This window comes from Pteropus alecto, unplaced genomic scaffold, assembly GCF_000325575.1.
Source record: "Pteropus alecto unplaced genomic scaffold, ASM32557v1 scaffold15, whole genome shotgun sequence".
Lineage (NCBI taxonomy): Eukaryota > Metazoa > Chordata > Mammalia > Chiroptera > Pteropodidae > Pteropus > Pteropus alecto.
In genome coordinates, this window is record NW_006436286.1 from 693731 (window position 1) to 708002 (window position 14272).

The 14272-nt window shown below is 53.3% G+C and overlaps 1 pseudogene; it reads left to right on the plus strand.

Moving 5' to 3' along the window:
* The first annotated feature begins 1247 nt into the window (after nucleotides 1-1247).
* LOC112480282 lies at nucleotides 1248-1366 on the plus strand (annotated as a pseudogene).
* The last annotated feature ends 12906 nt before the right edge of the window (nucleotides 1367-14272 follow it).

The following is a 14272-nucleotide window of genomic DNA, read 5'->3' on the forward strand; positions in this document are numbered from 1 at the left end:
TCGGAGCGCCTTAGAAAATCCGCACAAGAAGCTGAAGCCAGAGGCTCTGGCTGATGTACCGGTGGTCACTTAGCAACACTCGAGGTCCCCCCGTTTCTCACCTGACCTCGCCCACTTACGGGGCTCGTGGATCAGGGTCGATGGCCCGGTATGTGTCTGCAAAGCGCCATCTGGACACCCGCGGCCCATCCAATGTGTGTGACACGGCACACAGATGCGAGCGAGCGAAGAGGCCATCTGACAGGGCATCATGCTCCCGGCTTCGCCGGTTCAACGGCTTCCTCAGCATCCTCGAGAAACCGAACGGCCCCCAGCTTGCTCGCCGCTCTGAGCTTTCTCAGAGGCACGGTCTCCCGGAGACTGCCAGTGACCCTCACCAATCCCCACCATCTTCCCCGGGGGCCCCAAGTCACCCCAGACTTTCTAGAACTCTGCTGACGTGGACGAAGCTCTGCTCGAAGTACGAGTTCCTGGTGTCAACAAGCCCCGGCGGGGCCCCCGGGAAATTCCACGAATGCTCCGCGTGGCGGTGGCCTCGCTCGTAAAACAAGGCGCTAACAATGGCAGTGTCGTGGGCTAATTTGAGAATAAAATAGGTTTAGTTCATATCTAAGTGCTTTTGACAGGCCATGTGCGATGTGCTACTGTTATTTCCTGCCTAGGTATCGCTCCCTGCATCACTGCCTGAGCCCCTCTGATGTACCATAAACTCGCAGGGGACTTCCACGTGTGGCCTCATCCAGTCCTCATGGCCAACCCCAGGACAGAGAACCCGCTGTCGGCCTCACATTAGGACCACGGACATGGGGACTCGGGGAGGGTCGGTGACCGCGGTCCGAGCCCGTGCTCTCACGCCAGGAGGCAGAGTCCCTGGTTCCCTCTGGAATGGCTGGGGGCGCGCAGAGAGGTGGGGAGCCAGGCCGCTCACGCTGAGATGACTGGCCTTCCGCCGGGCTTAGGGACAGGCCAGTGGCGAGGCAGACAGCCCACGCGGACACCCCTTAAATGCCAGCGCATTCATGACCCTCGTGACAGCTGCACAAGGCTGGCTCAGGCTTTAAGAGATGCGCCTCCGAATGGCAGAGCTCGTGAATGAAGGGACCAAGACTTGGGACCGATTCTTGCCATCTTCCACGGTTCCAGTGCGACTCTGACGCTACACTCAGGCATTCGCCAGCTGTGTGACCTTAGACAACTTACTCAACCTGAGGCTCGCTTACTTCATATCTAAAAGGAAGACACATTTTGCCTGCAGCCACGCCACCCTGAACGAGCCCGATCCCGTCTGATCTCGGAAGCTAAGCAGGGTCGGGCCTGGTCGGTCCTTGGCTGGGAGGCCACCTAGGAAGACCAGGTGCTGTAGGTGTAAAAATTTTTTAAAAATAAAGGATTCTAAGCTGACAAGTTCCTTGCAATCTGTGAGGTCAAGCAAGGGCTGCCCCGCCAAATATGTAAATGAATGAATGAATGAATGAATGAATGAATGAATGAATGAAAAAAGAAAAAGAAAAGGAAGACGTATTTTAACCGGGGCGACCGGGAAGGTAAAATAACACAATACACGCAAAGTCCCCGGACACGGCAAGCACTCCGCAACTGACAGCCTCGCTGTGGCAATACCTCATTTTTGTATCATTAACCTTTTAAATATTGTTTAATTTTTTTCTTAAATTAGAATTTATTTTATTTTTGACAGTTACTATACATGGGCAAAATGGTCTTTTCCAGCTCTGCTGAGAAATAACTGGCATCCCGTGCTGCGTGTGTTCGGGCGTGTAACGCGGCGGTTCAACGCGTGTACGCACTATGAAACCACTGTCATCTAAGGTCAGCACACCTATCGCCTGACACAGCTACGGTTTTTCATGGTGAGAACCTTTAAGATCGCCTCTCTCGACGACTTGCCAATACACGACACAGTGTCGTTAAGTACGGTCACCATGAAACACATCACGTCAGCAGAATGGGCTCGCTTTGTCGCTGGGAGCCTGTCCCCTCTGGCCGCCTTCATCTACTTCCCCCACCTCCAGCCCCTGGCAACCACCAACAGGCTGTTTCTATGAGTTTAGGTTTTTAGATTCCACGTACAAGGGAGACCTCACGGCTTTGTCTTGCTCTGACCCGTTTCACTGAGTATAATGCCATTAAGTTCACCCACGTTGTCATAACGGCAGGATTTCCTCTTTTTCATGGCTGAATAATACTCCACCGTGCACACAGCCCACCGCTTCTTTACCCGTTCATCCATCGAGGGACCGTCAGATTGCCTCCACATCTGGGCTGCTGTGAATAAGGCTGTGGGAACACAGGGTGCGGAGATCTCTTCGAGACAGTGATTCCATTTCCTTCAGATATATACCCAGAAGCGGGATGGGGGAATAACATGATGGTTCCCATTTTAATTTTTTGAGAAACCTCCGTATTTTTTTCCACAGTGGACGCGCCAATTTACATTCTCACCAACAGCGCACGAGGGTCCCCTTTCTCCACATGCTCCCAGCACTTGTTACCCGTTGTCTTGTTGATGACAGAAAATCTAACAGGTGGGAGGTGGTGTCTCATTGTGGGTTTGACTTGCATATCCCAGGTAATTATTGGTGTTGAGAACCTTTTCGTGTACCTGTTGGCCATTTTAATATATTCTTTGGAAAAATGTCCATTCAAGTCCTTTGCACAATTCTAACTGAATTTTTTTTTTTTTTTTTTTTGCTTTCAGTGGTATGAGTTCCTCATATTTTTGGATAGCAACCCCTTATCAGATAAAGGGTTTGCAAAAATGTCCCCCATTCTTTAGGCTGTCTTTCCATTTTGTTGATTGTTTCTTTCGCTGTTCAGAGGCTTTTTAGTTTGCTATAGCCTCTTTCTGATTTTTGCCTTTGTTTCTTATGCTTTTGGTGTCATATCCACAAAACAATTGCCACGACCAATATCAAGGATGTTTTTCCTTGTTTTCTTCTAGGAGTTTTATGGTTTCAAGTGTTATGTTTGAGTCTTTAATCCATTTTGAGTTAGTTTTTGTGAGTGGTGCAAGGTAGGGGTCCAATTTTATGCTTTTGCATGTGAATATCCAGTTTTCCCAACACGACCTGGAGAAGAGACTACTCTTCCTCTATTGAGTATTCTTGTCTCCGTCGTCAGATAGTAACTGACTGTATATGTGTGGGCTACTTCTAGGCTCTCGATGCCGTTCCATTGGTTTACATGTCTGTTTTTGTGCCAGTACCGTGCCGTTTTGATTGCTAGAGCTTTGTGATACAGTTTCAAATCAGGGATTGTGATCCCTCCAGCTTTGTTCCTCTTTCTCAATATCGCTTTGGCTACTCGGGGTTCTTGTGGTTCCACACAAATTTTAGAATTTTTTTCTATTCCTATAAAATATGCCATTGAAATCTGGACAGGGATTGCACTGAATCTATAAATGGCTTCGGGTGGTATGAATATTTTGACAATGTTAATCCTTCCAATACACAAACAGGGAATATCTTTCCATTTATTTGTGTCTACTTTAATTTCTTTTATCAATGTCTTATAGTTGTCAGTGATCTTTCACTTTCTTGTTTAAATTTATTCTTTATTTTATTCTTCTTGATGCTGCTGTAAATGGGATTGTTTTGTATTTCCTCTACAGATAATTCATTGTTGGGATATAGAAATGCAGCCAATTACTGATTTTGTATCCTGCAACTTTACTAGTTCTAAGACTTTCATTCATTAGTTCTAAGACTTTTTTGGTGGCGTATTGAGGATTTTCTACGTATAAGATCACGTCGTCTGCAGAGACAACGTACTTCTCCCTTTCTGATCTGGATGCCTCTCGTTTCCTTCCGGGCCTGACTGCTGTCTGGCTACAGCTTGCAGTGCTGTTTAGCAGGCGCGGTGACAGTGGGTGTTCTCTTCTTGTCCCTGATCTCAGAGGAAAAGCTTTCAGCCTTTTTCCATTGAGTACGATGTCAGCTGTGGACTTGTTGTATGTGGCTTCTGTTATACCGAGTTATGTTTCTTCTATACCCAATTAGTTAAGTGTTTTTATGATGAATGGCTGTTAAATGTTGTCGAATGCTTTTTTTGCATCTACTGAGATGATCACATGATTTCGAGTCCTTTATTGTATTAACGTGATGTGTAAACATGTTGATTTGCATATGCCTTGCTTTCCGGCTGGGGATAAATCCCACTTGTCGCGCTTTACCATCTTTTTAATGTGCTGTTGAGTTTGGTTCGAGAGTATTTTGTTGGAAATGTTTACTTCTATATTCATCAGGAGGAGCTTCCTTTTCTCGTACTGTCCTTGTCTGGCTTTGGCGTCAGGGCAGTACTGGCCTCAGACGTGAGTCTGGGAGTGCTCCCTCCTGTTCGCTTTTTTTGGAGGACTTTAAGAAAGATTTGTGTTCATTCTTGTTTAAATATTTGGTGGAATTCACCGATAAAACCATGTGGTTTCTGGGCTTTTCTGCGTTGGGATGTTTTGGATGACCGATTCGATCTCCTTACACATTACTGGTCTGCTCAGATTTTCTGTTTCTTCCTGAGTAAGTCTCAGTGTCTGGCACGTGTCTGGGGATTTAGCCATTTCTTCTAGGGTTTCCGGTTTGTTGGCGCAGAACTGTTCATAGTAGCCTTATGACCCTCTGTATTTCTGTGGTAGCGGCGCGATGCCATCTCTTTCATTTATAATGCGATTTATTGGGTCCTCTCTCTCTGTTCTCGGTTAGGCTTCTGGGTAAAGGTGTCGCTTTTGTCGATCTGTTCGGAGAACCAGCTCTCGGGCTCGCTCATCCTTGCCGTCGTCTCTCCAGCTCGCTCACTTCCGCTCTAGTCCTTCCCTCTCCTTCCTCCTGCTAACTTCGGGCTCAGCGTGCCCTTCTCCCGGATCCTGGAGGTGTAAAGGTGCAGGTGCATAGGCCGTGCTCTGCCAAGCCCCCGGTCGGTGGCCCCATCCGACCAGATGGTGCCCCTGGCTGGACTCCGTGCTCGCGCGGGGCGGCAGGCAAAGCTCAGCAGTCAGATGAGACCCCACGCTGCATCTGCGACCAGGCGGGGCCACAGGCTCCGCACCGAAGCTGGGCAGGGCCGTTGGCTGAGCTTCGCGATCAGGCAGGCTGCTGGCTGTGTCCTGTCGTCATGCAAGGTCACCGGCTAGGACCTCTGGTCATGAAAACATCCATGAAAAATGACGTCTGAGTTGAAAGGTAAATGATAAGTTGCTGTTCGCCAGGTGGCAGCTTCTCAGGCACGGGGGCGGCGTGCGGAAGAGGAGCGGACGGCTGGAAGCCGGTTACACGGGGGAGGCAGGGAGCGCAGACAGGCAGGCTGGGGAGGAAGGCAGCGGGCATCGTGCACGTTTGCCAGATGAGCTGCGCCACGCTCGAACTTTATCTGAAACCACCTGGGGGAATCATTCACAGATTTTAGGAAAGAGGGAACCGTGTCAGGCTCCTGCCCGCTTACTGGCATCTTAAAGATACGTGTGGACAGAGGATGGATAGCCTGGACACAGCAAGACCAGTCGGTGTTATTCGCGACAACCTCGTGAGAGCCGACGGTGGCCTGAAGGTCGCAGTGAGGACGGAAGAAGAAGAGGCAAATGAACGAGTTAAACTGGTCCCCTTCTCATCTCCGCCACTGTCCCCACGTCTGCACTGGGTGAAAGAGCAGAGCTCGCCCCTGCCAGATCGGGCCCGGAATTTGGAGAGCCACCAGAGACGCGCGTTCGGGTCAACTTACTCTGAAGAGCCTTCGGAAGGTGAGGTTTGACTGCCGAGCATCTTTCCCACAAATGTACTGACAGGTCTCCTGGCGAACGGGCCAGCACAGAAAGTGTGTAACGGGGAGAAAGGTCTCTACGCGGGGACAGCAGATGACACATCAGCACCGCTGTCCCTGCAGGGCCGGCAACGGCCCACGGTGAATTCCTCAAGTCTGGAATTGGCTAAATTGGACTCCTGACAGCTTCAAACTCAGAGGCAGAGGCTGCATCTCAAACAGAAGAGAGAGAATTGTCTAAATGCTTCAATTCTTGTAATTGAAGCAATTGCACATCATTTTAGGAGCCAGCTTCCTGACAGCATAACCAGTTTGAGCTGAGTGCGGGAATTCAATTATGTATCTTCTGCCTGCATCTTTGAAAGAAAACCACCCGACTGGCCTGTCAAATATCCAGCACGTTTGCCTGCTGGAAATTGCTATCTCCTTGTGACACGGGATGTGTTCTGCAAAAGGAGAACCTATTACATTTTACAAAACCAGCATAACCCTATCGTAAAACTTGACAAAGAAAGCGCAGACCAGTTTCATCGATGAGTATAAATGCAAAACTTCTAAATGAAATATAACCACGTGATATGTGGCAATGTAACGCTAGAGGTTCTTCTGTTAAAAACAGAAACAAAGCAGTCTATCGACTATGACCCTAAATATTTGACATCGCTCTATATGTCTGGCCAATGCAATAAGACAAGAAACATCAATACAGAAAGGATATATTTATTGAAACGGAGGTGGCAACATTTATCATTATTTGAATATTTCTACCTAGGAAATCCAAGCAAATGAACTGAAAACAAATTTAGCATCCATAAGCATTTATTAATTCCTCTTCTAGGGATTTAATCTAAAGAAACATTCAGAGAGTCAAAAACTTATAATAGAAAGAATCTCATCTCAGTATTGTTTTTATGAGCGAAAAAAAAAAAACTGAAGATATCTAACAATATCTAACCTATCTAACAGTAAGGGCATAATCAAATATATTACTTTTATCCAGATGAGGAAATAGACCGTTAACATTTGTATTTTAACAACATGGAAAAATGCTCACACATCATGAGAGTAAGAACAAAATACACACCTAAACCCGGTGTGACTTATCTTATGTAAAATAAGTGAATATGTGCATGCGTATGTTTGCATGAAAACATCCTGGAAGGAAGGAACACAAAAATGACATCACAGTTATCAGGGGGTGGGGCTTTTTCAACTTTTATAGAACTGACATCAATCAGTCTTACAAATTAGACTATAACTATGCTATAAAATACGCTGTGAAAATTTAGGGGATTAGACCAGATGAATTCAAAGGTCCCTGCCAATCTGTTTCTGGCATAAATGCAGCAGCTTTCTACAAAAATCTGACACTTTAAAACAGAAAAGGACCTGTGAAAGTATAACCCGTCAACCTGTGGTGGGCTGCCACGTGACAACCTCCGAGGTTTGGGGAGCTGGCCTTCCTGGACATGGACCTTAGCCCTCGACCTATTGGGCAAAGCCCGCTCCTTCCTGGTCCCAGCTGGAGCCCGGTTTGTGACGTGGCTCCTTGTCCACTGCACTCCCTGTCCCCCTCGGCTCCCTGGCCAACCCTTCCCAAAACCATGCAGCACGGCCCACTGAAATGGGCCTGTCCCCCAGCATCGCTGCATCGAAACCGCCTGGAGTCCTGGCACAGGACCCTGCCCCGTGACTAGAGAGCCGCCAGCTTAGGGGCCTAGATTTGCGTGGGTCCCCCGGACAGAATCCTTGTCCGAAGCGTTGCCTGTGGTGGGCCGCCACAGAGCCGACCACAGAGCCGACCATGACACCAACCTAGCAGGCCAATAGCAGGGGTCAAGTCCAAAGGAGCTCTGTCGAAGCAGAACGTTTTAGCTGCTGGGGGTGGCCTGGAGTAGGGAGACCCTGGGGACTCGTCGAGCCCAGTGACTACAGAGAAAGCCGAGAGGCAGATGCAGAGGTAGCAGCTGTGCACGTCCCACTCACAGAAGGAGAGCAAAGCCATAAACCAGAGAGGTCGTCGAAGACGGAGCGTCAGAAATTAGGCGGAGAAGCCTGGACAGGGCCGCGGACTCCCTGAGGTGCCAGGACTCCGCCTGAGCGTCGGGCGTGGGTGTGCTGCGCCCGGGGACCGCAGGGCACAGGGACGCACGCTCAGAGCCCCGCAGCCATCCCGCAGAGGACGCGGGCCGGCCAGAAGAGGGCGCGCCTCGGGCCAGGGGGACAGCCGCCTCTCAGGAGTGCTGGCCGCCACCGGATGTCCATGCTCTTTCAAAAAGACAAGCCAGGAGCACATCTGTGTGAAATCCCCCAGGTGTAACATGTTGCCGACTAATGTTCTGCGTGTTACACCCGCCAAACAAAACTCATCTGCAGGCCTGAGCTGGTCATTGGACAGCCACGCATGACTTCTAGACCCAGAGTTACAGGGTTGGAGAGGGGTAAGGAATTGATTTTTGTAAGACTGGCCCATCCTCGACTGTCCCTCGCCAGGAGGCTGTCCTTTATGGGGTGTGGAATAGGGGAACTCACGCTTTTGTTTGCTCCTAGCTCAGGGCGATGGCACGCGGGAAGTCACCCCTGAACCTGGGTCCCTCCTACTCCCACGGTAGCCGGGAGTCTGGCTGGCCCCGGGGTTGGATGAAGGCCCTCGGGAACCCCCCTGCGGGAGGCGCAGGGCACAGCAGCAGGGGCTGCAGAGCCCCGAGTGCCACCGCCACTTCTAACAGGGTCCCACCCGTGGGTGGCGCCTACGAACTGTTTCCACTCACACGACACGTCTGACCCCAAGTGCGTGGGAGTGTGGGGTTTTTCTCACACCAACAACCAGTTCCCCAACCCTCCGGACACCAGCTGGGTGTCCTACAATTTAATTCAACGCTGACACTCGCTACCAGAGTCAGCATCACTCAGGGGCCCATAAGTTCAGGGATGAGTCCAAGACTGTACCTGCTCCAGGTGCCAGGTAGACAGGACTCCCGACAAACGGCCACAGAGTCGTGGAGTTCCCTCACCTGCCCCGCAAGTGCAGCAAGGTTCTAGAACCTTCAGCTCGCAGAACGTAGCGGGCACCTCGCTCGCGCTGACCAGTTCACTGCCACTTTACTACCGAGGAACGGCCGGGGAAAGGGCTCTACACGCCAGGCCCGGAAGCCCCGAGCACAGGCCCATCTGTCCCCAGGTGCTGGGGCCCGCCACGCCCCGGCCGTGGCTGCGTCCTCCAACACCAAAGCTCTCTGAACCCCACAGCTCAGGGGCTTTTATGGGAGGTTTCACTGCACAGCCATGATGGGCTAAAGCGTTGGCCACTGGCGATAAACTAAACCGCAGCCCCACCCTCTCCCCGAGGCTGGCGCGTGGCACTGAACGTCCCAAACCTCTAGTCCAGCCTTGGTCTTCCAGCCACCAGCTCGCATCCCGAAGCGCCCCAGGAACCCGGCCCCAGCTCTCTCCTTCACATATAGGACACTCCTCCCACCCCACAGATGCCGGGGTCTCAGACGCACGCCTGTGGGGAACACCGGGTATCGTAACGAAAGACGTCCCGCCACCTCGGAAATGGCAAGGGTTCCAGGAGCTCCGTGCCAGGAACTGGGGAAGAGGACGCATATCACAGTGCTACGCCAGCTACTCTGCTCAGCCAGCTCCAGCTGGCCACGGACACCCCGCCCAACCCAATGTCCCTAACGCACGCCGCCCGACACGTGTGCAGGTGCGTCTCAGACGCCTCCCGACCCTCTCCCGACCGTAAGCAGGACAAAGCGCGGGTCGGCATGTTGCTAGAATGGAGCAGATCGACCCAGAAAAACGCACATGTCACCTGGCATTTCCCCAAAAAAAGGAAAGACAAGGCAGGATATTATGCAAGAAATAATATATTTCTTCAAACTGAAGAACTTGGCATGTTCAGATTAAAAGTACCTCCTGGTGCCCAGCACAGAGAATGAAGGCCCACGCCGAAGCACATTCTGATGGCATTTCAGGACAAGGGCAAAAGGCAGCGCCCCCCGGGGGAGGAACGGGTTCTCCATGAAGGTACGGAAGCCAGAACACCCCAGGAGATGGCCTAGAAGTCTCAGGGGAAACAGTTAACTTCCAACCTGGAATTTCCATCCGAATTAGAAATGCTCGTGTAAAAAGTGACCGGGGTGTGAGGATGTGCCCGTCCCCAGGGAGTGCCCACTGAGCTGTGTGCACGCTCGGCGCGCCGGGCCTGCCTCTGCTCCCGGGGTGAGCTCTGCTCGCCGGGCCCGTTCCTCCTCCAGTGATGACGGAACGCAAGAGGGCCAGCCAAGCACACAGGCGCACCCCAAGTCTCTGCCTGCCCCACGCCCGCCTGCACCCCAGGGCCAGAGGCAGGAAAGCACGCTCCGCCCGCCGCAAGGCTGGGTCGGGTGGTCGGATGATGTTATTACAAGGAAGGCGAGGACACGGGGCCAATACCTCAACCCGTCACGTGCACGGGTGCCGGAAGGAGGGGACAGCGACGGGGGTCAGGGAAGTGCACGTGGGCGGGCACCGACCCCCTCAGACAGCCCGAGAGGACATCCACACCCCAAGGTCTCCCACACCCACCCCAACAAAGACCCGCTCCCAAACAGAGCGGGGCCGAGCGATAGACGCCCAGCTGCCGGACAAAGGGACCCAAGCGTGATCGTTCCCCCGTCCTCCCCCCTTACGCTCAGATCGCTGTCACACGCAGGATGACCCTGGCGGCCATCAACAGGACAGTTTCAAGCAAGCAGGAAATTCGTTTCAGGCAAATAGTGGGAGCGGAAACCAGGACCCAGGGAACCGAGAGGGTGAGGACAGGGTTCCTACGTGACAAACGCACGGACACTCATCCCGGAATCCACTCCGGAGACGAGAGACTAGAAGGAAGGACGAGCCTTCCGACCCGGGGCGTCTGCTCTCACAAAGGCGACGCCTCCTCGTCATGCGGATCTCAGTCGAACTGTCACCAGCTCGGGAGGACTTGCTCGCCATCTCCCCCTCACGAGAGTGGGCTCGCGCACCTCCGTTCTGCCTTGTTCGCCGTGTCCCCAGGGCCTTCGATAGTGCCCGGGACCCCGCGGGTGGATAGACGGATGGATGGAAGACTCTGGAAACGTCGCAGGCGAGGAGAGAGCGGCGGTGATGGACGAGAAGGGTGTACAGAGAAGCAGCAAGGGACGTAACACGAAGACAAGACTGTGGCGAACCGAGCCGGGCGAAGAGGGACGCGGCAGAGGCCTTCGGGAGGGGGTGGCACGGGAACCAAGGAGCTAAGGTCTGCAGCTGCCGCCCGACATGAGGGTGTGAGCGGGTGAGAGGGGACAGAGGGGACAGAGGGGACAGTGCTTAACGAGGGCCTCGCTCTCATTTGCATCCCTTCATCCATCAAGATCTGACCAGGAGGCATCGAGCTGCTGCACGTTCTGCCTCGTCCCCTGTGCTGAACACGCACGGCGACGGCTCCGAGCCAGCCCTGCAGGAATAGAAAGGTCAGAAGGCGGCCCGCTGCTTGTAAGCAAATAATAATAAATTACCGCGTTTGAATACGCTCAGGAGCCCCGCTGTGCCCTGCCTCGGCACTCTGGATTAGGGGCTCTTGGTGACAGTCCCAGGAACCTGAGACCCTGAAGGTCCCTCCTGTTTGCCCAACTACCGTCCCCAATCCTGATTCTGGCACATGGCCGCCCTCTCCCCATTCGTCCCCTTCTCTCTCTGAGGCTCCCGCTGGCATTCGAATTCCTCACCCTTCTCTCTCTCCTGCCGAAGAATTACCCTCCCGAACGCTGCTTGCCGGGACTTTGTCGCCGACCCCTTCAGGTCACTGATTGGTTCTTCAGCCGCATTCACTCTGCCGTCCAGCTTATCCACGGACGACACAGTTTTCATTTCTCACAGTGCAATTTCATGCCCCAAATCTCCGAATGGCCCTTCCTGGTTCAACTTGATGTTCCTGAGATCTTTGCTTCTTTCTCTCAGGGTTGTTTTCCTTATTTTAAATTTTTTTTTAATTCTGTCTAACCCATCATCTCTGCTTCTTACAGCACACACGATTTAATGTGGTGTCCTGCTACAGGTCCTCACGGGCTCACATTGCTTTGGAGCTGTCCGGAGCCTCGGCTGTGATGAGTAAGCGGGGAGCAGGCGGGGTGGTGAGGTCCTGGGCACCGGCCTGCACTCCTCCTGTGAGCTGGGTCGTGGGGAGGATCGGGTCAGACGCCTTCGGGCCACTTCTCTGCCTGCCCCTCCCTGGGGAAGGACCAGATCCTAGGCCACAGACAACGCTGCCCCCGTGGGCTGCCACCCTTGCTGCGGATGTCCAGGGGCGGCCAGCTCCCCTGCGGCCCTGGGCGTCGGCTCCCTGCCCCACGGAACGGCAGCCTGCCTTGTGCTGACCGTGTGCTGCCTCCCGCCCTGTGACAGCAGCGACAGCGCCCGCCTGCGGTCCCCACTGGCCCTGCACTATCTGTGGCACCTGCACCCCTGGGCCCTTTCGGACCGGCACCCTGTCGCTGTCCCGTCTCCATGCGGCGTCCACAGCTTTGGTTCGGCTCTGGGACCCGCGGCTCCCCCCACCCACACACACACCACCCGACGCCTCCAAGATTGGGTTCAGGAAGGAGCCAGAGTCTTTACGAACCTAACTCTCCATCTCGGCCACTAGAGCCTTCTTCACACACAGAGCAGCACACACGTGCGCACACGCGCACACTCGATCCAGCGTAACATTTGGGACCTCATGCAAGCATATTTGCAGGTCAAATTTTCTTGAAATGCCGCGATGATAAACAAGCCCATCTTAAATTTTGATAAAAACGGTTCGAGTGCCCTTCGAAGCAGCATGCCAGTCTGGACCGTCAGTCTCAGCGTGAGCTCTCTGCAAACAAGCACTGGATACCCGGGGCGTCACCAAGCCTTTCTGTGTTTACCGCGAAAATGTCTAGAAAAAGATGCTACTGTTCTTTCAATTTGCTGTACTTGAGCTGTGAGGAAGATTGGAGATGTTTCCATGTGCATCTTGGAGTACTTTTCATAATAGTTAAAAGGAGGACTTGCCCTCGCCGAGTGATCTGTTAAACAGCTTACGGAATATCCAGCTTACATAAAAATAACAAAGATCAATAAATAGGAGGGAAGATGCACTACTGCAGTCTAACTAAAGAAACGTGAATTCAAACGGCGCATTTTCAACCTCACTCAACCAGCCAAGGTCCGAGGGCCAGCGAGTCCCTGACCCGCGACCGCGACAGCCTTGCTCCTGCGCTCTGACCCCAAACTTTGCCCTTCCTACTTTTTATTTCTGTAAGCTACTCTGACGGCAGCATTAAAATCCCTCTCGACCACCGATCCCTCCCTTCCTCTGAACTTGACCCTCGCAGCCCTCGACTCTGGTCTGGATGAGAATCCAGGGGAGGGGAGAAAACCAGCTCGAGTCGCTCGCCGGTACTCAGCACCCCGGGCACACGACTCAGAGCTCACCGAGCGCCTCGCTGGGGTCCCGCCAGGGGCAACATCAAGGACGTGGGTGCAGAGAGCCTGTCTGGGATGGAACCCTGGAAGGGATAGTGGGGTACTGGTGAGAGTGAGGGAAGGAGGGTGACTGTCACCGAATGTCACTGAAGAGCAGTCTGAGCAGGTTGATGACTCTCGGAGGGACAGCACTGCCCCCCAGAATTGTCCCTCTGAAGGACAGGAGGCTGGCCGGGATCTTCATTCACTGCCCCCACGCCAGTCCGTTGAGGGTGATCCTGGGGTATGTTAATGTCCCTGCTCTCCCAGGCTGTCCTGTGACTTGAGAAAAATACACTGAGACATGGAGTGTGGACGCACAGCAGGCATTCGAGAGCTGTCCATGGGGACTGTCCCCCAGCTTCCTCCCCACACTGCGTGGCCAGTGGTGACAGAGCTGCCTCCTTTGCGGGCCAGAGTGGGGAGCAGAGAAAGTGGGGACCTCGCCGCTTACAGCCTGCCACTCATTTCCTTTCGACCTTGAACCTGCACTCACCGGGATGTCTCCTCTGGGTGCTGAGGGCGCCACCAACATCACTTGAAGGCTGCAGACACAGAGACGCACCCGTGGACTCTGAAACGCCAACAGCCCCAGGCGTGAGGTCCCGGGAACCCCGCTCCCCACACCACTCCTGCGCCCACGGAGGACGATGCGCATTGCCCCCTCGGAAAACCCGGGCCCACACGGACCTCTCCAGGTGTTCACAGCCACCCACCCAGCTCAGAGCCGAAGGCCGCCTCTGAAATCATCGTTTACCGCGCGCCCGGCCCCAGGGGAAACCGGGCCCCACTGCTGAGGCCTCCCGTTCTCCGCACGCCTCACGTCTGTGGGGAGCCTGGCCACAAAACGGGTGGATTTCAACTGTGCTTTGCAGGCGCTGCACCTTTTCAGGCACCCCAATTATCTTTGGAGTCACTGAAATAAAAGCTTCCGAAAATTAATGATTCTCACCAAGGTGCTGGCTTCTTTACATGCACAGCGGAACCGCACGGGATTAAAGACAAGCTA